The sequence below is a fragment of the Cinclus cinclus genome, chromosome Z (genome assembly GCF_963662255.1).
Source record: "Cinclus cinclus chromosome Z, bCinCin1.1, whole genome shotgun sequence".
NCBI classification, from domain to species: Eukaryota; Metazoa; Chordata; class Aves; order Passeriformes; family Cinclidae; genus Cinclus; species Cinclus cinclus.
Genome location: NC_085084.1, coordinates 76,645,780 through 76,667,597, shown reverse-complemented (window position 1 = coordinate 76,667,597; position 21,818 = coordinate 76,645,780). Strand labels below are relative to the sequence as shown.

Sequence of the window (21,818 nt, the reverse complement as noted above, 5' to 3'; positions counted from 1 at the left end):
ACTAGTGCAGACTCTCACTTAGCTAGAAGTGCATGGCTTTAATTATGTTGGTCCTAGAAAGCAATAGCTTACACCAAAGAGGAGAAACTGTTGACCAAAATAGCATGAATGATGAATTTTCCCTGTGCAGTTTCCCTGCCCTCTACCCCCTCTTCCAAGAGTTGTTTTGCAGCCCCTTTAAACCTGGATAAGCAGAGTCCTTTATCCTTTGAGCCACAAGGAAGGACAGAAATGCTCCCTGCGTGCACACTTGATAGTTTGCCCTGGAGTTAAAAGGTCAAGGTTAAGGGACCCAGGGTGGGCAACACCTGATGGAGCCACAGCGGGGAGTGGCTGGGGTCTGGGTGTGTAGAGGTGCTCTACAGCAGCAAAACCCCACCCTTGGTGTTGTTCCTTGATCCATGGAGCGGCATGGAACAAGGGCTCCTTCCCTCCCCATCCTTGAGGTAGATCAGCCAACCCACGGGACTCCTTGCAGCTCTGCAAATAGAGCAGCTTGAGCACGGTACGTCGCTAATAATACCAATTACTGTTACATGCTGGCTACAAGGTACACTGGCAGTAATGGGATCCTGGGGGGATGAAATGAAAGCGATATAATATGGTGAGATAAATTAGCGTTGTAAAATTAGCCATGGGTCTAGTCAGGGATCTGACAAATGTGTCGCAGCTTTGGTACAAGCTCTGAGCACTGCTGAATTGGATTTAGTGGCCCAGAGCAGAGCAGATGGGAGCAAGGGAAAAAAGAGTTTGAGGGGTCTCCATACACATGTGCTACCAGTTAATGCTGCTTGTTTCTTCCTTGGATTTGTGGAATGATACGTCCCCTGACGCCTGCTTGTGTGTGGCAGTGGAGGAGTAAGAGCCCAGCCCAGATGATGTGCTGCTGGAGGAGCTTGAGCCTGGCAGAAAGATGGGAGGGGGGTTGGAGAAGCATCAGCAGGCTGGTACTCCTGCCAGCATTGGTGCGTCAGCTGCTGATCCCTGCCCTGCATCACTGGCTTCCTCTCCCGGGTTTGCTCCCAAAGGATTTGATGGGATGTGTGACAGGCATTTGCACGAGTTTTAGCTGTATAGGAAAGGTAGAAAGCTGCTTTCTGCTTCCTGTGTTTCAGGCCAACCTGTTTTCCCATGCTTGGATGGGTTCTGGGGCATCCCACAGCCCACAGACTTCTTGTTGACCAGGGGTGTACAGACAATTTTTTCCTATCCAGATGCAAACTTTATTCTTCACCCTCTGAGGTCTAGGATGGAAGCTGGGAAATGGAGTTTTGTGCCTCATGGAGGCTGGGAAATGGATGAGGTCAGTTCCAGTGGGATCCACTTCCTGGTGGCTCATTAGGACAGGCTCCACTGCAGGGGTGTGAGCACTCCTGCCCATGAAAGGATGAGAGCCTCTCAGGGATTTGTAAATGCAGGATAATTACATGTTTAATGGCTGACATATTACGTGGGATCTGGGAAGAGGCAGACATGATTTAGGTCTGGTTTATAAGGCGTGTTACGTGACTCACTATAATAAAAAAGGGAGAGAAAAATTCTGAATATGCTTTGTAGTGCCCTGTAGTGGAGCTGAGGGGGAAGAGGGGTGGCAAACTGATCCGTGCAAGACGTCTCCCAAGTCGTGCCACGATGATGCAAGAGGAATGGTGGGCACATGGCAAACATGTCTTGGGAGGGAACCAACTTGTCACGTCCCTGGGAATGAGTTTGTAGAGGTCAGGCCACTGGAGTTCTGCAGCAGCACCAACCTGAGAAACAAATCCCAAGGGATTGTCTCAGCACTGCCTGGGGGATCCCCAGAGAGGTGAGCCAATTTTTTTGCTAAGCCCATGCAAACAGAGGCCTAAGGAGACAAGCTGCACTCTGTGGGAGTCAGCCTGGCCATTGTCACTGCTCCCTGTGTCCTCCTGCCACCCTCCTGCTGCACACAGGGCATGAGGTGCAGTAAGGACACACTTCAGGTATATCAGACCCCAGCCAGCCCCAGCACTGAGCTGTCCTGGCAAAACTAGTGGGGTGATGAACTGCAGCAGTGGAGGGAGCCCCTTCCCTCAACTTTCCTGCTGGAGAAATAGTGATGTGGGACCACAGCAGGACATTGAACCAGCGGTGGGAGTGCCAGTAGCAGCATAAATAGAAATACAACTTCTCGGCTTCTTGTGCAGCTATGATATATCTTGTTTATATTGACTTTCTTAAACCTCTAAAATACATTGTAGATTGATCTACAAATCTGCAAAAAGCACCTTATTTTTTTTTTAAGCCTAAAGCAATTTTCTGCCTGCTCCTTGTGGTTGGCTCTGAACAGACACATGTTCTCTTGTCCTATTTGAGGCTGGCATGCTGCCACAGTGGTAGGAAGTTTAGCAATACTTGAGCTGGATCGATTCAAGCCCATTATCTGTACTGCCTGGGACTTGGTGGTGAAGGGGAGGAAAATATTCTCCCCAGACACATCAAAGCACTGTGATAAGGACACACAGTTAAGCTCTATTTATAGATGGACAGATGTCTTGCCAAAGTTCTGCTGCTGTCCCTTGATTATGCAGTTTTTGAGTGCTTAGCAGTGTTTGGATTTGAAGGTGGCTGAGGTGTGTCCCCTCCAGGCACAGCCATGAGCACTACAGCTTCTAGGTGGACTTTGTCCTTCTTCCAAGAAAGGACCTGATAGTTTAGATAGTAAGAATGGAGTGGCTGAGAGGTCTTTTCTTGGAGTTGGTGACTAAGATAAGGTCAACAATCCCTCATACTTGTTCTTGCATCTTCACAGACCTACAGAGCCCTTGGAGCTCTGCTGCTATGGATGTTACATAAGAACAGTGTGGCTGTTGAGCTGAGGGTTCATGGCTTAAGCATGGGCATCCTTCATCTCCTGGGATACCTGGCTCTCAGCTGTGCCACTCTCCCACAAAGAGATTTTTCCTACTGTTCACCCTAAACCTCCCAAGAACCAAAGTGTAGACGCTGACATGTTGTATCTCTTCTTTGAGATTATCAAAAGCAATCAAGGATATTTGAATCAGGACCAGTCATGCAAGCTGCATATTTGGAGTAGTTCCCCAAGCTGTCTCAGGTCTTGCAGTGTATGTGCACATACATGTTACATGAGTGTTTGATTTTTGAGGGCATGGTGGAAAGGGTGAGGTGAAATGGGTCAGATAAACCAGATTCTGTTCCTGGTGTGAAGGAGTGCTCATTTGACAGAGTTCCCTTCACTTCCTTCAATACATTGCTCTGTAACAATTGTCATGAATTTGGGAATGGGAGAAGGGCAAAGGCTTCATTCTGCTCAGCCTTGAGTGTTGTTGTTAAAGGTGCTGTGCTGGTTTTCTCTTGGTTCTGACACTAGATAAAGGAGGAAAAAGCTTCTTCTGGCATCCAGTGGGAGCTTTTTGTTTCAGATATGCCCACTGTCACTTACTTTCTTGCTATGGGATGCTGCAAAGAGCCTGACTTGGTGTCCTCAACAGCTTCCCTGGATATGTCAGTGGCTCTGGCTGAATTTCCTTTAGTTAACTAACACTGGGACTTCTCATGGGGCTCCCAAAACTACAGACAATGTCTTGATGTGGTTCAAGTACTATGTGACATGCTGGCTGTGCCTCTGCTCCCACAGTCCAGCTGGCTGTTGATCCTTTGCTGCCTGGGCCGGCAGCTGGCAGGACCATACTGGCACAGAGTGAGTGTTCCTATACCCAAGCCCAGCACCAAACCACAGCAATGAGCTGGAGAATTTCACAGTAAGTGTTCTTTTTTAGGCCTCAGTGAACTGTGGCTCCAGGAGGGAAGTTGTCATATATGGGCAGGTTTGGGGACCAAGACCTGACTTCTTTCATTTACTTAACAATTGATCAGGTGCAGGATAGGTGCACAATGGATCCTGGCTCCATGCCTTTGCCAAGGCTGGGAGAAAGGAGATTTCTACTCCCCAGGGTGTCCATAATGTGCTTGCCTGCACGGCTCCTGCAGAGCCCTCCAAGCACCGTTTGGTTTTGTTCTGTCTCCAGGGTGCCACTCAGCTCTGCTCGTATATTCCTCTGATGAGTGGGCAAGACAGGAAGCAAATACCTGTGCTACAAAACCACATATGGGCTTTCAGTGGGTGATGACACTTCCCCATGCTATCTGTCTAGTGAATGCACTTTCCCTCCTGCTTGTTTATATTCACAGGAGTGTTGCTTAGCTGCTCAGGTGAGCCATAGATGTCAAGAAAGATGTCAGTTTCAAGAGGCTTTAATGCAAGTCTTCCTGCTGTTCTGTGTGATGGATGGTGGATGACACCCAATGTGTCAAGAATTAGGGGAGAAGGAGTGGGACACTCTGCTGGGTCTGGCACAGGAGCTGAGGTTGGGAGAGTGGATGCAGCAGTGCTGCAGGTGACATTTTACAAGCTGGCCCAGGATGCTGATCTACAGTGTGACCAAGCTGATAATTCAGTAGATGAGGGGTCTGATGGAGGCAAGCTCTCTATTCCAGTTCAAAGAAATAACCATCAGCAAGAAGGGCTGAACTCCTCTAAAGCCATTTCACAGGGTGTCATGGATGCTGTGGGTCTCAAGGTTCCTGGAGAGCCTTGGTGGTGGATGCCTGGTACTCTGCACAGTAAAGCTAGAAACCATGAGGCCACAAACATGCATTTGCCTGGGGTGGGAGCTACCCCACTGACTCCTGGCTCTGAGATATGGGGAGCTATTGTCAGCCTGGTGGAGGGCATATGTGTGTAAAGTGGGCATCTGCCACACCAGATGGAAGGGAAAAGTGCAGACCTTCCTCCTTGCAGTCCCCCTTAATGCCCAGAGAGTGGCTGGAGGTGGGGATCTACTGGAGGAGCTGTTCAGCTGTGATGGAGATGGGCAGGGTCCCACATCTGGGTGGGAAGAGGACCAAGGGGTTCAGCTGCTCACACCTGGATCCCTTCCAGGGCCATGGCACTCCCAGTGTTGTGTGCTCAGCACCAGTGAGATTGTTCAAAGAGGAGGTAGACAGCAGCACTGATTGCACTCTTCAGCAATGTTTAATGTATTCTTTCCCCCTTTAAGATTACTCTTTTTAAGCTCTGGATAGCTCCAGGAAGCCTGGACTGAGGGCCATGTCTCCAAGGCAATTTACAGCACACACCAGTCCCTCAGCACTCATTATAGCCCCCAGTGAGGACACCGCAGCACTGCCCTTCCATAAGATCACATATAACTGGCTCTTTTTTCTTCCTCTTGCCCCAAATTGTTGTACTTTACAACTAAAAGGAGGAGAATGCAGGTGGGGAGCAGCACAATTTATGGATCAGAGATTTATATGCTGCTGTGATGCTGTATTTTTTTCCCACAGTGACACTTTATTGCCACAAATTACCAAACAGGCAAGGTTATGCGAGTGACAGCAGGCAGAGCTGTAAAGGACAGGAACAAATGGCAGCAGGAAAAGTACCCAGAGGAGAGGGGGAGGTCTGGCAGAAATAAAAGAAGGCGGGACAAGCAGCTGAAATCAGTTTGCCTTACAGTGGGATATATGGGTGAAACGTGGGAATTAATATGCTATCTCTGGTACATGGGCATGACATGGGGATGGGAGAGTAGCTGGTGGTCTGGGTTGGGATTCTGTAGGCTACGGGTTGTTTTTGTTTGTTTGTGGGGTATTTTGTTTTGTTTTGTTTGTTTGTTTGGATTTTTTTATTAGTTGATTTTTTTTTTTCCTGTGGAAATGGCAGGTTTTTAGTTGTTGAAGGTTTTTTTCTTTCTTGTCTTCAGGGTGGTGTAAACAGGGAGAAGTAGGGGTTCCTGAGAGGTGGTAGTGTTTAGAGGGTTATTAAGAGGTGTTCTGCTGTGCAAATGGTTGCTGTATTTTCTTACTTTATAGTTGTGAAGGGTGCAAATATCCTGGCCTTGCCCTTTTGTGGGGGCAGATCACTTATCTCCATCTGTATTAATACATTCAATATTCTTGATGGTGTGTGGGGGACAAGTACCAGCCCTTGGGCAGAGGAGTGTTGGAGACATTCTTTGGCTTTGGTTGAGTGACTCTGTCTGCATCCACTCACCCAAGTTAGATCAGCTTAACTTCAAACGAATGTAAAAACTGAGAGGCTGGAGTTTGGCAGAGGTATTAAGGGTGCCTTTGAGCTGGGGATGCTACTCAAAGCTGTCACTCTATTATTCTTGCAACAAAACACTACCAGAGGAGCTGAGAGCCTCAAAGGCTCTGGAGCCACAGCCAAAATTACATTTAACTTGCAGAAATGTGCTACAGCCGTGGGGCTTGCCATGCCAGCCCCAGGGAGAGTCAGCACTGACATGTGCCCCCCTTGCTGGCAGTGTGGAGGGGATTCAGGGGCACCTTTGCACCACAATGGACCATTGCACAGGGAAATTTGACTTGTCTGTTCCCATGCTTGTAAAAGATAATTTCCCGTGAATCCCCATGCCATAAGCCAGGTATTTAATCTTGCTTGAAGGGAGCATGTCTGAAGCATGCAGGGCATCACAAACAATAGCAAGCAATCAATAGGCTAAATCCTGAGGTCTCTTACCCAGACTTTGCAGGAGTAAAGGTTGACAAAGTGCTGAGTACTTACACCAGACTTCAGCCCTGAGCTGAGGGTAGAAGTGATTGACTGATTTATTGATGATGCATTTTACTATGAATCTAGCCTGTCTGTTAGTCACAAATGCTCATTTAAGCATAAATCATGGCCTGCCATGAGCAGATAGCTTCTCCTGAAGCAGAGCTAGGCAGAAAGATTTTAGATGAATGGCTTATTTAGTGAAAAATAGTTTTAGATCAACGCAAATAGCTTGTGTTTCTGTGTTGTGCTTGGCAAATAGCCTCACAGAAGAAAGTGAAAGTCCACTTGTGAAAAAGATGAAGAGCTGGATTCTGACATGATGTTTAGATCTCCTTTCCAACTGGTTTTAGGTTTTCTTCCCAAATCAAAAAGCCAGACGAGTTTCAGAAGATTCCTCTGAAACACTTTTTCCTTGCCCTCTGAAACCCTTTCTCCTTATCCTCTGTTCCTGGCTTCTGCAGCAAAACCAGTGACACACAGCACTTCTAAAACCTGACACTGACTCTCTGTGAACCCACACCTCATTTATTTTTAGTTGGCCCAGCAGCATGAGGGCTCAGGCTCTGGCAGGCATTCGTTCCGTGCAGCTGAGCTATGGTCTGGGATGTGTAAGGCTGATGGATTTGCTGCCCTGATGGGGGACAGGGCTTATCCTGCCTTCATGGAGCCTTGGAAGGTTTGGAAGTGGGGTACAGCAGCCAAGAGCACTTCAGCCCAAATGCAAGGCTAGGCAAAGCATTAACTGTTCCTGCTGCAAAAGACTGTGCAAGCCCTTTGGAGGTGTTGATGGTGTCACCTTCACGCCAAACTCTCAGCAGCTGGGATGTGACTTGCTTGCTGCCCTGTTCACATATCACCACCCTTCTTTGATTCATTAAGCTGAATAGTTTCTTACTATTCAGGAGTAAAACCATGCTACCCTATCACCTCCATAGCTGGTTTTCTTCCTCATAATGTTGCTTTTTCTTTGGTTTGAGCCTGGCTGCTGCTGGCTACATCTGCTGTGGCTCCCAGAGCCTGTGCTTACTGTGGCAGCACGTGGGTGCATCCGTGGTGGATGCTGTAGGAAACTTCTCAGACAGATTTGTGGATGTGTATATGCCTCTCAGTATTTCCTGTTAATTAATGGACACTGGAGTCTGTCGTCTGTAACAGCACTCACTGGTGGGTGATAAATTGTTTGTATGACAAGATGGCAGTGAAAGCCAGGCGAGCTGCGGCTGTCGGTGCTGGCTTTGGGAGCCAGGGGTGAACGTCAGTCAATAACTGGATGGGAAGAGGGATGGTGAAAAGCCCAGCAGCTGACTGTAAGATCCGCGAGGAATCCTGCCTGCTCGTGCTGGAGGAATCCTTGCTGTGGGCTCCAGCAGAAGGGCAACAGTGCTGCACCAGACCCCATGATTAACTGGCACACCCCAGCCCTGTTGATGCTTGTTGGTGTCGAGGGAGGAGGAGGGAAGATCTTATGCCATCCCTACTCCACAGAGATGGATGCTGGCTAGAGCTTGTAAGGATACACTTGGAGCAACCTCTCCTGACCCACACTGGGTTTTGCTGCCTCTCATACCACAGAAAAGGTACTTTGCCAGGACCTGGGATCTGTTCTTCGGCAGTGCTACAGCTTCTAGCACACCCTGCTTGGTAGCTGGAGTACCCTTCAATGCTGCCAGCACCAGAAATCTCTGACATGCTTTACCTGCTGATGCCAGCATGCTAACCATAGCACAAGGCTTGGCTAGGTATCTCTTGAGGGACTGGTGCTTTTGGTGACCTTGATTGGCAGCCTTCATGGCAACAACTGTGTCTACACCACCAGTAACTGGGTTTAAACCACCAGCAGGTAGTGGTTGAGGTGCTGCAGAGCTTACAAGGCTTCATGGATGTGCTGGAGTGTGGGGCTGGATGTGATGGATCTGGGCTGCTCGAGTTCTCACTGTTCTCAGCCTGGTCAGTTGTGGTACTGAGCCCATGCCATGAGCTCTGCATAGGACACTCATCCTAGGGAAACAGCACTGGCACCAGATTCCAGCCTCCTGGGGAGCAGATGTGAACTGACATTGCTTCTTGCTGCATTCCCAGTGGGATTGGTCCCCGCTGCAGCCCTCTGCATACTGTAAATCTATCTCCATTCCAGTTGGCATGCTGAAGTTGGGGTTTAATCACCCGTTGTGCTCACTGGGACTCCAGCAGTGAGAGCAGGATCTCTGCTTGGGAGGACAGTGTGGGATCCATGCTGCCCTGGGACCTGTTGTGCTTCCCACAGTGCAGGGGGGCAGTCTGAATTTACTGGGAAATGGCATTATCTGCTTCCCCAAGTGGGGAAAAAATAATAATAAAAAAAGTGCCTTCCACTAGGTCATGAGCCATTACCTCGAGGGGCCCTTCATCAGCTGATGAATTCTACTTAATAAAATAAATACTGAGAGAAAATGTAATTGGATTTCATTTATTACCCAGTTCCGCCTAGCAGCCCCAGATTATACAAAAGCAATTAGAGAAAGCTCTCCATTAATAGCTATCTTCAAGCCGCCCAATGGGTTCATTCCATCAAACCTTCTGGCTTGTGTAATTTCCTTTCTTGGAGCTTGCTCCTGGCCGGGGGAGGATGTGGGGTGCGCAGCGCCATTGCCAGCCGCCTGTAAACAAAAGCAGCCCTGTCTCTAACATTTGCACAGGGTCTTCCCAAGCATGTGGCTGAGCCAAAGGGTATCCTGGTTTAGGGCGAGAAGCCAGAGCACCTGGGCAGTTTGGCTGCAGACTAGAGCTTGGTTGTGCCTTCCCTGGGAAGAGCATCCTTCCTGCGTTTGGCATTGCCACGCGGTGAATCTGTGCTGGTTGGCAGTGGGTGTGTGCACAGAGTCCCACGGGGATATAACACTGTCCACCTGAGGGCCTGGCTGGTTCTCTGATGCTAATTTTTCCTGTAATGCCAGCAGGCTGCATCCCAGTTTCTGCCTCTGGGATGTACAATACTTCGGCTTCCTTGGGTTTTTTGCTAGGAGCACAAGGCCTGGTAAAGATTGCTAAGGTAGGGTGGAGGAGGATGTCTTATACTATCTCCCTGAAAGTCCTATGGCAACATAAGGGAATCCTGTTTGAGGATCCTCACAGGGCATGGACAGGCGTCTGGCACCTGTTATCACTGAGGACAATGGCAGGTTAATCTGTAGCAGAGACCTAATCTCCTATCTTTTTTCATAATCCCTGTTTACAATGTTTACAATGGTGGATGAGGAAAGACAATTACAGTGGAGAAGGCAACTGGCGGGAGAGATGTGGAATGATCCTGGAGGATGGTTAGCTAGGAGTGGTGCGTGGTAGAAGGGGGTCTGCACATCCCTTGTGTGTGTAGCGTGTGTGTGTGTACAGCCGTGAGAGGGTGCAACCCTCTCCCTCATTCTTCCAGTGCTTGAGGCCCTGGAGGAAAATTGTCTGGCCATGCTTCCTGCTTTTGGGCCAGTCTCATTTATCAGGGGAGCATATTTTTGTTCCACCACAGCAAATGCAAGGCTGGAGGGAGAGAAGGGATTTTAAAGTTGGTCCCCTTTCAATGTGGAGGAGGAAGGAGGGCTTTAGGGGCCAAAGAGGTTCTTAGCTTCTGCCTGGGGGTGACGTTGTCTTCTCATCCCAGTTGTCACTCTGGGCAGAAGCCAGCACCCTTTCTCAGCTCAGACAACCAGATCTGTTCTGGCTGATGCTTTGATGGAGCCAGAGTGGCTCATCAGGGCCACCAGCACCCTTCATGCTTGGGAACCTGAGCTCGGCTCTGGCATCTTTGGTCACCCATGCTGTAAATGCACTCTCTCCTCCACTGCCTCTTGCTGTCCCCTTTCCTGGGTCACTTCTCATCCCCCTCCCTTTCATGCTGTAACATCCCTGGCACAAGGTTGGGTGAGAGTAACAGCACAGCCAGGAAGGAGCTGATGTTTCGTTTCAAACAAGAAACAACATAAGGTGTAATGCAACCGGAAAAGTGAGGGCAGATGGAGAGGGCCAGCAAGGCTGTGTGGCTCTTCATCTTCATTTACAAGGCTGATGTCTGTGGTCTTGCTTCTGTGCTGCTTGCCAGCAAGGGAGGGATGGCTAGCAAGCCGAGATGTGCAGGGAGGGCTTTTCTTGCAGGAGGAAAGACTAGTCCTATGGTGAGAACATGGGAAGGGATTTATTGGGAGAAGCAATCATGGGAGTAGGGGGGTGCACGAAGGTAATGTGACAGAAGACCCAAAGGGGACAAAGAGGGATGCTCTCCTTGATGGGAGATGGCAAATGCCTCATAAATGCAAGCTGCCTGCTCATCCTGGGTGCTCACTCTGGAGAAAGGAGAAGTGGAGTGTTTGAGAGCATAGGAGGGCAGTGGTTGATGCTGATATAACTACAGAGGCAGGGGATTAATCTTGGCTGGTAAGATGTAAGGTAGTATGGGGGCACCTTGCTCAGAGGGGGAAGAATTAGAGCGTGAGATGGTGAAACTGTAGGTCTGAGAAGAGGGCTGAGGTGTGGAAGAAGGTGGAAACCTTTCTGGCATGGAATGAAGGATGTACAAAGGTCAGACACTGACTATTGGGTTGCCACTGACATTCCCTCCTTCACAGAGCAACAGTTTGTCTCTGGCTTGAGGATTAACCTTGGGTTCAGTTCTGAGATGATAGAAAAAACTCCAAAAGAAGTAGATCCAGCCTCCAAAGAAGAGTGAGGACCTGAAAACTGCTTTTTCCAAGCCACCCAACAGCAGTGATCACATGAAACCTTCCTTTTTCACCTCCCTGTTTATTTTTTACAGGGGTCTTTTATTTATACCCCCTTAACATCCCTGCTGTTAAAGCAGCCTTAATAGGATGCTGCCCTTCACCAAGGAACTCTGCTATTGAAAAAGAGCATTAAAGATTCAACAAATAGCTGAGAATTGGGATTGATCCTAACCTCCCATAAATGGGAGTACCTTCCCCCATTAATCAGCCTTGGTTTTCACTTACAGGATGATGGCCTCAGTGCTACACTTCTTCAGGACTAAAAGCACGTTAAATATTTATCACAGCTGAGTATTCACTTCCCCCACTATTGCCAACTAAGATCCACTGCTTAAGCCTGCGTTGGCTTGACAGGTTGTGTAGTGAGGTGGCATGCCATTAGGAAACCTCTTGTGCCAACATGCTCTGCTCGTTTGCTGCACTAAGCACAAAGAGATGGTGGCATCTCTCATCTCAAAGCATGGTCAGCATGGGACTGTATTATAAAGCCTCTCTGCTGCCATTTTGCTCTATTAAATTAAGCATACTAGGGATAAGATGGTTGGATCTGCTCTTTAGCAGAGGGGTGGATCATCCACACTCCTCCATGTCTATTTTAACCTCAAAAATAGGATTATTGCATCCAAACTGCTCTGTAGGAGCAGCCCTCTGTCTGTGCTGAAGGTTTGCCCCATTCCAGGGTCTTCATTAGCAGTTCAGTGTGAGGCTGTTTACATTGCCATGCCTGGAAACATTTCCTAGTTTAGGACTATGCACTCTCCTGTGCTGAAAGGATACCGGCAGTACTCTCTGCCTTTCCTTACGCGCTGTGAGAGAGTTTTTATTGCCTTGTGAGGCTTGAAATGATGACAGGGTGTTCAATGATCCAATTACTGGTCTATACATATGTAGATACATCCTTGCTAATTGTGCCAGGTGTGCCCGTAGCTTTTTAGAGAGCAGCTATTTTAGGAGCTTCTCTGGAAGCTGCCTTTCCATTTTGCTCTCTGGTCGTGTGCTGGCATTTATTGAAAGATGGTGCTTGACTTAATTTGAGAGTTGCTGAGGAACCTAAGAGATTGGAAAAAGCATGGGCTGCTCCCTACCTGAGGGGTCTGGAGGTGCTGCTGAGAACAATCCCTGAGACACAATGGGAGAAGTTTACCAGCTCAGGAAAAGCTCCCTGCAATGTCAGGTAGTGTTTTACTTCTGCACTGGGGCTCAGTGCAGAATTCATTTGGCCAGTTCCAAGAGCTGAGAGTGAGCTGTTGAGCTGTTGTTGCTGGGTTAGTACTTATTTATTTATTTATTTATTTAATTTTCAACTTGTTGGTTTGGCATTATCATGATGCATCTCCCCGTCTTGGCACCCACCCTCCCCACATCCCCCACCTCCAGTCTGAGCTGCTGATGTGCGAAGCCTTGTTGTAGCCGTTTACATGTACGGGCGCACAATGTGTTTCATTATCCTTGTCTCAAACTTGTTTTGCTGCTGTCACGCACCAGAAAAGTTAAACACGTCTGATCAAAGGCATGTAAACACAGCTTCAAAACAAATGCCCTCGAGTCCTGCCAAAAGCACAGAGCTGTCTCCGAGCAAATCACGTCTCGTATTCCCCTGCTTGTGCCTCCTGCTTCTCCGAGCGGGTGTGCGATGCCGCCTGATCTCCGGGAGCCTTGTGGGCTGCTGTTTGCAGCAGGGAAGGGTTGCCCACTGGTTGAACAGATTGCAGAGAGGATTTGCACCAGCGAGGCAGCTGGGACGAGAGTGGAGCCTCAGCCTCAGAGCAGGAGGGAAAATCTTGTTGCATCCTTGCACATGACAGGCAGCAAAACCCAATGGCCTGCAGCTCTGGTCGGTCGAGGGGGAGCAAAACATGATATGAATTGGCTGGAAATAAAGGTGCCAAGTGTGCTTTTTCCAGGTCTATCCTCGTGCTCCAGCTGGTGTATTATCCTGATGCAGTAGCTGTAGGACCAGGAGCACCTAAGGCTATTGCTGCCTGTTCTACCAGGGCATCACTGGGTTTTGGGTTTGGCTTGAAGGAGAGTCAGCCAGTTGCATCATTTGTGGAATGAGAGGGGCAGGGCTAAGGATCTGGGGATGGTCCCAGACCATGAGATGCTTCTGCTCTGCTGGGTGTCCATCCCTTGGGGGGCACAGAAGGGTGAGGTGAGGTGAGGTGAGGTGAGGTGAGGTGAGGTGAGGTGAGACTTGCAACCCTGGCTCAGGGACTCTGATGTCACTTGATTTCCTATGAGATTGATAAAAATAGGGAATTCTCTGTAATGGCAGACAAGTCAAGTTTTCATCTTACTACAGCTTTACAGAGGACTGAATATGCATCTTAAATAGGAATGGGAATCTTTGGGCTTTTGCAGCCTTTGAGGGCAGGTGTTTTCAGAAGACACTGGCTCCTTTAAAATCTGCCAAATATCTATTCACAGCTTGGCTACCAGCACGGCCAGCAAATAGTTTGGGAATTCATGAGCTTGTGAACTGACCCGGACTCTGCAAATGAGTTGCCCAAGGTCTTTGCCAAATGCCTTTGAATAATGGACATGTCAGAACCAGATGGGGCTGCAAATGGCAGGTTATTAGTGCCCGGTGCCTGTGCCAAGCAGTGCTGCACGTGTGTGCAAGCACGCAGTGTGTGCAGGGCTCGTCCTCGGAGCAGAGCGAATGGAGTGGCTGGGTTGCTGCAGGTAAGAGGATCCAGTGGGTCTCCTTCAAACCAATTAATTGCATTAACAGGGGAGATAAAATCTCAGTCGTCCCTCACAGTGGTGCTGGACAGTCACAGGCAGACTGCGAAATGCCCTGGAGGCAGTGGGGACATGGTCAGAGGTTAACGATGGTGTCAGCCTTCATAAATCATCCCTAATGAGACCTGGGAAAACGTTGGGTTGCAGCTCTGATGCATGGCTTGGCTGCGTTGTCCTCCCTTTACTTTGGGCTTTTCCTGCCATTTGGTTTCCAGGATGATCTGTGTGAAACCTCTGTGAGGATGAAGGCGCCAGAGGCTTTCCTTCGTGGCGAGGAGTCCTGGGCTCTGCTCCTGGCACAGGCTGACTGATGTGCTGCAGAATAAATACATTTCCCCCCTTTCATTTTCCACAAGGACAAGTTCACGTGTCCTTAGGGTGCCAGAAATCTCGGTTTGGAGGGTATTGCCTCTGTCCTCATGTGGAGGAGCAGCGTGCTCAGCAATTGTTCATGCTGAGTTTGGGATGCCTCCCGGCTGAACCTCAATCATAAAGTCTGGCTGGTCCTGTGCTGGCTCTGGGCATCATTCTGGTCAGACAAAGAGCTGCAGGGACCTTTCTCAAGCTTTCCTCCCAGCCCTTCCCATCTGCATTGGAACCACATTATGGGGATGTCACCAAGTCTAAATGCTTCAGCTGGGAGAACCCTGGGCAGGAAGCAGGACTCCAAACAAGCTGTGCAAGGTAGAAAGATTAAAAGAGGTTATTAATGTCCCCACCAAAGGCTGCCTCTGGGGCTGGCAGTGGTGGGCTGCTCTAGGCTGTGTGTGGTCCCTGCAAAAGCTGCCAGACACTAGCCGGGACACTGGGAGGAGTGAAGGAGGGTACAGTGAATACTCCCTCCAATTTATTATTTATAAAGTACTGTCACAGCCCTGGAAGTGTTGGGACTCTCAGAAAAGCTGTAGGAATGTACTAATTAAAGAACACAATGGGAATGTAAATTGGGAAAGCTCTCCAGGGGGAAGCAGCCCTGGGGGGAGCTAATTTGCCAGTCCCCACTACTCCCCTGCAAACTGGCTGAGACACTGGAGCAATTAAGGAGGAATTTGAATGTTAAATATAATCTGGAATTGTGTTTTTGGCGCTTTTTTTTCAATTAGTTTATTTTTCTCTTGGGTAACTGTATTACCAATTCTGTAATTGCGACTTTAACCCTCTGTTCTGCTAGAATAAGGGCTTTTTGTGCGATTTTTTTGCAGGGGGTGGCAGTAGTGTTGGTCTTTGTTGTTGGAAATAAATTCAGGTGAGTCTGCCAGCACCAAGGTGGCACTGTCACCTCCATGTGTGATGAAGGATATATGACCCCAGGGCAGGGCTAACAGTAGCCGATCTGGTAAGAGACAGTCCCTGCCTTTGCAATCACAGAATCACAGAATGGTTTTGGTTGGAAAGGATCTCAAGGATCATCTCATTTCAACCCTGCCATGGGCAGGGACACATTCCACTGAACCACGTTGCTCAGGGCCACAACCAGACTGGCCTTGAACGCTTGCAGAGATGGAACATCCAAAACTTCTATGGGCAACCTATTCCAAGAATAAAGTACTGATTGTCAGAGTTGTGTCCTGAAATCCATCCTAAAAATATGGCCTTTTGGTTGATCTTTTTTCCTGCCTGTTTCTCTTCTGTGTGGCCTGGCTCACTCTTTTGTGCTATTTTCTCTTACCTTGCCCTGCTAAGGAAACGTGGTGTCATTTGAGCTGTGGCTAGTAGTGTGGGCTCAGGGTAGTAGCTGTGAATTTCTTCTCTTTTCCTGTCAACTTCTTTTATACAGTCCACGGTGAAAAGACAAATGAAGACATTGTCACAGATGTGAGGTGAAGTAAAGACATGTTGAGGCTGTGTGGTCAGCACATCAGCTCATGTGTGTTTGGTGTTGGGTTCACAGGTCAGCTGTCTCCCTGTGTCCAAATATACAGTTGAGCAAAGGGCTTGTGTTCTTGGGCTTTGGGATTTTTTATTTCCTTTATCTTTATGATACACTTCAGTGTGCTGTTTACTGGAGGGTCTTCAAAGCTTGTAAAAGAGCTTTGAGAAGAAAAACTGCTGTGATTGTAGCTCGGGTTGTTTGCGATGGCTTGGTTGGATCATTTTAAGATGGTGCTCTCAGGGTGGCAGCAACTAGTGTGTTGCAGGGTCCTCCTCCCTCTCTCATTTTTATCCTTCTGATTAGCTTGAATATTTATTACATTTTATCAATAGGCATTAGTTGGCTGAGGGTCTTTTCCATTGCTAGTTACCGTTTGCAAGGGTTTGAGAGCTCTCAAATCTAAGACATCAGAAAACATCATAGATGTAGATTCATGTGATAATGAGAACCCTCAGAACAGTAGGATTTTGTCTGCCTGTGGGGGCTGACGTGCTCTGGATAAGCTAATGTTTTGTGGTGGAACAGCATCCCTGATTGTAACCCTGAAAAGCTTGAAATCAGCCTCACATGAGGGTTGCAGAGCATTCCCCCTTTCTCCCTGGGATATTGGGAAGGTAAGCCCCCACCCACACAGCCTGCTGCAGCGGGTGATTTCTGTTGCCACCAGACCAGGCTCCATCCTCAGGGTCAAGCCACAATACCCCATGAACTCCTTGCTGTAGCTGCTCCTTGACAGCCTGGTGGCTTTTCATCTCCTCTGACCACCTGGATCCAATAGCTGCCTGTGGTGAAAAGCCACACTGAGCCCAGGAGCTCGGGGAGAGCCCCTCCCTGGCTGAGGCTGGGGCAGGCTTCTCCCTGGCCAGGGCAGGAGGATCATCTGGTGGATGAAGCTGCCACTGTGGCCCACATCTCCCACCATGGGCCACATCAGTCACTGGGCAGAAATGGGCCCTGGGGTTTCAGTGTTGTTCAGAAGACCTCTGCCAGGGTCCAGAGCAATCCCAGCAGTTTTCCTCTAAGTCTGCCTCTATTTATTGCCATTTGTTCTGGTTTATTTTTCCAAAAATTAAAATTGGTTGAAGTAGTTCAAAAGCTGGGGAGGTAACAGGCTCGAGGAGCCTGAGGAAATAAAGATTTAGAGATTGTGCTGTCTCCCCTTCCTTGGCAGCCCATGTCTAAAAATCCATGGAAATGTGGAATTTAAAACCCTTTCACTTTTTTTTTTTTTTTTACTGTAGGCCCTACAGACGCCATCTATCACCCACAGCAGGTAGTCTGGTGAGGCAAAACAGCAGAAAAGTAGCATTTTCCTTATCTGAATGTGGGAAGGGTAGGGCTGGGAACATGTGGTGGAGCCAGGAGCATGACCCATACCTCTCTGATCACTGGTTGTCCCTTTCTCTTTCTTTCTCTCTCTTTCTCTTTTCTCTTTTTTCTCTTTTCTCTTTTCTCTTTTCTCTTTTCTCTTTTCTCTTTTCTCTTTTTTCTCTTTTGTCTTTTCTCTTTTCTCTTTCTCTACTGCCTGCAGCACCAGTGACAGTCTTTCGGAGACAATGCTGGGTCCTCCTGACACTTAGGATTGCATTCAGGTTCCAAAATGGCATTTTCCAGTGTGACTGACCAGCCTGTGATGCTGGGGTATCCGATTCTCCCCAGACCTGATGCTGATCACTCTCCCTTCCTCCCTCTCTCACCATCTGAAGTTAGTTTCCTCTGGAAGACAGGGGTCAGGAATACTCGGGTGCTGACGGATCAGTATGTGCTTTCCTGGACCGGGGCCTTGCATTCCTCCTGCCTGTCCAACTGGATGCGGGATCCCTTCAGGGCTTGCAGCGCTGGTGAGATGCTGCAGCAGGGCATGAGACCCGAGCAGTGCAGCAAAACCTCTAGCCTGCAGCCACTGCTGCTGTTTTTCTGCTGGCAAAGGAACTCACCTCGACTGTGGGGATAAATTAAAATCACGGAGCAACTGCTGTGTACTAGGCTGGGTCAGGCTGACGGTAGATACCGGTGCTCAGTCCTAACCCCAGCCAGCTCATTTAACTTTCTGACTTGTGAGACAGCAGCTTCCCGCTGGGAAAACAGCCCTCGGCTTTGCTTGTCCTGTCTTTGGGCAAGGGAAGAGGTTCCCTGCAAGCGGGCGGTGTGCGATCTCAGTCGGGGGGACAAGGTAAGTCGCCTTCTCTGCGGGGTTGTTTGCACAGCTGCGGGTGGCTGTGCCTGCTCCAAGAACCCCACATTCTTCCCTGCGCCGAATATCCGGGACAGGCATCCCCTCCGCGCTCCGCGCATTTTTCATTTCCGTCGGCGAGCCTACGGAGCCTCTCCCGAGCATCCCAGCGCCGGGGCTGGCCCTCCGTCATCCCGCTGGTGCTCCTTGCCTGGCCGATGGCAGCGCGGCGCAGCCAGCTCCAGGCTGCCGGGGGAAAGCTGCTGCCGGTGGGAATGCCGCCTCGGAGGGCAGGCTCAGCCAGGCTGCCGGAGCTGGAGGTTCCCTGCGACCCCAGGGCGCTGGCAGCCTCCCTGCGCAGAGCCTCCGCTCCCACCCGTCGCGTTGTTTTGTTTCTCACCAGCGCTCCCGCTGCCCAGCCAAGCCCTTCCCTGCGTGCGGATTTTATGGCGGTGCCTCCCGGGACGCTGACAGTCGGCTGACATCCGTGTTTTTTTTTTTTTTTTTTTTTTTCCCTCCTTTTTGCTCGGCTGCCTCCATCACCCCTAAACCCCAGCATGAAGCTCATCTTCATGCTGGCAGGCGCTGTGGGATTTTCATGGCTTCTCTCTGTTCTTTTCCTGCTTTGCAGAGAGCTCCAATCCTGCCCCATTTGTCCCGAGACTCTACAGAGTGGCGAGCCCCACGCAGACAGCACGCTGGGGCAGCTGCCCGTGCTGGCCCTGGGATTTACTACAGGCAGTTTGTTGTCCCGAGGAAGTTACTTTCCGAGATAGCATCTGGTCTTTTATGAGGTCTGATCAAATAAGGTGGTATGTGTGCAAGCAGGGGGTGATGTTTTTATGTTTGAACATGTATTTTAAAAGTTTTATAAATACCGGAGTGATGAGATGCTTTCTTAGTCCAAAACTGCATCTCTTGTGCCTGTGGTTTTGCTGAAATTACTTCTGGATCCCGAAAGCAAGTTGCTGCTCTGAAACGATGCAAGGGCAGTACAAATCCTCATGCCTTGGAAGATACACATATTAGCATACATATTATACATATTAGTATTCTGCAACATTGATGCAGAATTATTCTCTAGGAGCATTATTTACAGCACAAGAAGCAGGTTGTCACAAAGGTTATGGGGGAAAACCAAGTATTTCTGCACACAGTTTACTGGCCCATTGAATCTCTTCAGAAATAGCAATAGACGTAACCTGTTCTTAGGGGGCTAGGGCTCAGTTTGGAAATAATTTTCCTAGAATAAATAAAAAGAAAAAATAAATAAAAAGAGGTTTCATTGTGTGTTTGTGGACAGAGCTAGAGAGCTATATGCAAGCTTCCAAAGGGGCTCTGGGGTTTCACTGGGGCACAGCAAGTCCTGCAGGGAAAAAGGACTAGATGGAAACTTGCTATAGAGCTGCTTCTGCTTGTACTTGTTGCTTTTAAAGCTTTGGCTGGAAGAAAGGAAATGAAAAATGAAGGTGCAGCTCTCGGGTGTTAGCTTTTGAAGGAATTTCTTGCAATGAAATTGGAAGGAGAACTGGCTGAAAAGCATTCTAGTGATATAAGAAGGAACTGTGCTATCAGTAGCCCTTTCAATAATGGGTGGTTAATAAGTGATGTGCTAATGGTGTGTGGGGACCTGGTTACTTGTGGCTTTCCATCTGAGAAGTTTTAAAAGTATCTACAGAGCTGTATCATCTAATTTATATTTTAATGATACAGCCTCACCTCTTCCCCTTCCCTTTCTTCTTCTGTGTGCATCCCTTTCACTCCCTCTTGGCTGGCTGCAGCAGAGCAGGTAGGCACCATCCCTTGGCATCCTGTGGGAAGCCTGGATGCCAGGGGAGGCCACTGAGACATGAACTTCTCCAGGTGCTTTGGGCAGCCATGGAACCTACAGGGAAATAACCACCCCGGTGAGATCTGCCCAGCCCTCCTGTTGGTTTTCAGAGTATCTGCCCCTTTCCTCTGCCTTTGCAGGGGATGTGACTGCTTAATCCCCTCTCCCGTGGTGAGTCCCAAGGAGCCCACCCTTCTGACAAAGATAACACCACACCGAAGCCACCCCTCAGCACACCCCCGGCTCTGGGATTTGTTTTTCATTTCCTCTTGGTCTTCTCTCTCTCCCACTGTGAGATGTAAGGGTTTGGCAGCAGATCCCATTCACCCTGTTCGCTTTCCTGCAGAGAATAATTTCTTCAGGGTGTTGTGTTAGCAGCAATGGGGGGGCTGAGCTGTAGCCACTGCCATCTTCTTGAAGATGTGAAAAGCAAATCTGTGCTGTGTGACCTAGCCTCCTACGTCCTTGCCACTCGCCAGTGGACCACCAGCAGTTTTCCCAGCTCCATCCTTTTTGTGCTGTTCTGTACACTTTTTTCCTGGAAAGTTTTGAAGCTACTCCTATAAATTTGTACAGAAAGGGGAGACCAAATGTCACCCCTATGAGACAGAATGACAATAGAGCTGGTAATTCCACTACTTTAAAGCAAGTCATCATGAGGTGGAGCAAGGGTTTTCTTAGCCATGTCAGAAAAGTGTTACGTAGAAGCAAAAAAAGAAAAAAAAAAAACAAAAAAAACACCAAACCAAACAATCCGCAAACCAAACAGATCCCACCTTCTCAGCAGGATGTATAGAATTACCAGCTGATTTAGCATCTGCACCCAGGCTTTGCTGCATGGCTGTACCTACACCAGGGTGTCACTGCAGTAATTTCCAGTTTGGTACCAGATGTCCTACAGGCATCTCTGAAACAGTGCTGGCATGATGACAATGTGATGCTGTGTGCAGGCGCTGGTTTTTATGAAGATCAGAGCTGCTGGTCAGGGGTAGATGATATTTCACATGACAAACTTCTCCTTCTTCTGTAGGAATGGCCATGAAGCCATTCAAGTAGAGGAGAAGAATTTTGGGGGCAAGCTAGTTGTGTGCTTGTGCACGTTTGTAAGGGAGATGAGAGAGGTAAATCCTTTTGATACATCATTTTACTTTGGCTCAGTAAAGGGCCTAAGAAAAAATAACCCTGAGCTTTGACTGAAAGCCTGGGTGCTGCTTTACCAAGAAAATGCTGCTTGCTGTTTGCACTGCTGTGAGATATTTACTCACTGCGTCCTGCCAGCAACTGTTTACATCTCTCAGGAGCAGCTCGCCCAGCAGGAACTTGCCTCACATCCCTGTTTCTGGCTGCTGGTCGGGCACCCTGCCCTGTGGGTATGAGAACACTGGGATCAAGGCACTGGGCTACCTGTAGCTTCACTGAGGACAGCTGATGTGCCCTGTAGTTCCTGCTTTAACTTCTTCTGGAGACTCAGTACTCTCCCCAGAACCTTTGGGAGATATTTCCAGGTCTCAGTGGAAGCAGGAGGAAAATGCCATGTCCTGGTTTTGTCCTTTGCTTCTGCCTTCACCTTTGCCTGCTGAGCTGCCATCCTGCTCTCTGCAGAGGGCAAGTCTGGTGTTGTGGACAAACAGCAGCGGGGACTTTCTGCACACAGTGCATGCTCATGTCTGAGTTCAAAGCCATCTTTCCATGAGGGCTTCATAAACCATTCTGCAACTAGGCACATTTCTTACCTTTAGCTGAAGTTTTTTCTGGGAAACAGACACAAACTGTTAATGGGAAATTATTGTGAGGTATTTTCTCAGTTCTGGGTGTGCATTGAGGAGGAGCAGGCAGTGCCTCACCATGACTCAGAAGCCCCTGCTCAGTCCCCTGCCCCTGCAGAG

At 48.8% G+C, this 21,818-nt stretch overlaps 1 protein-coding gene across 1 annotated transcript in view; it reads left to right on the top strand.

Annotated features, from left to right (window-relative positions):
* The window catches only part of CNTFR (ciliary neurotrophic factor receptor), a 198,601-nt gene that overhangs the window by 53,042 nt on the left and 123,741 nt on the right, over window positions 1–21,818 (top strand). The window lies entirely within an intron of this gene.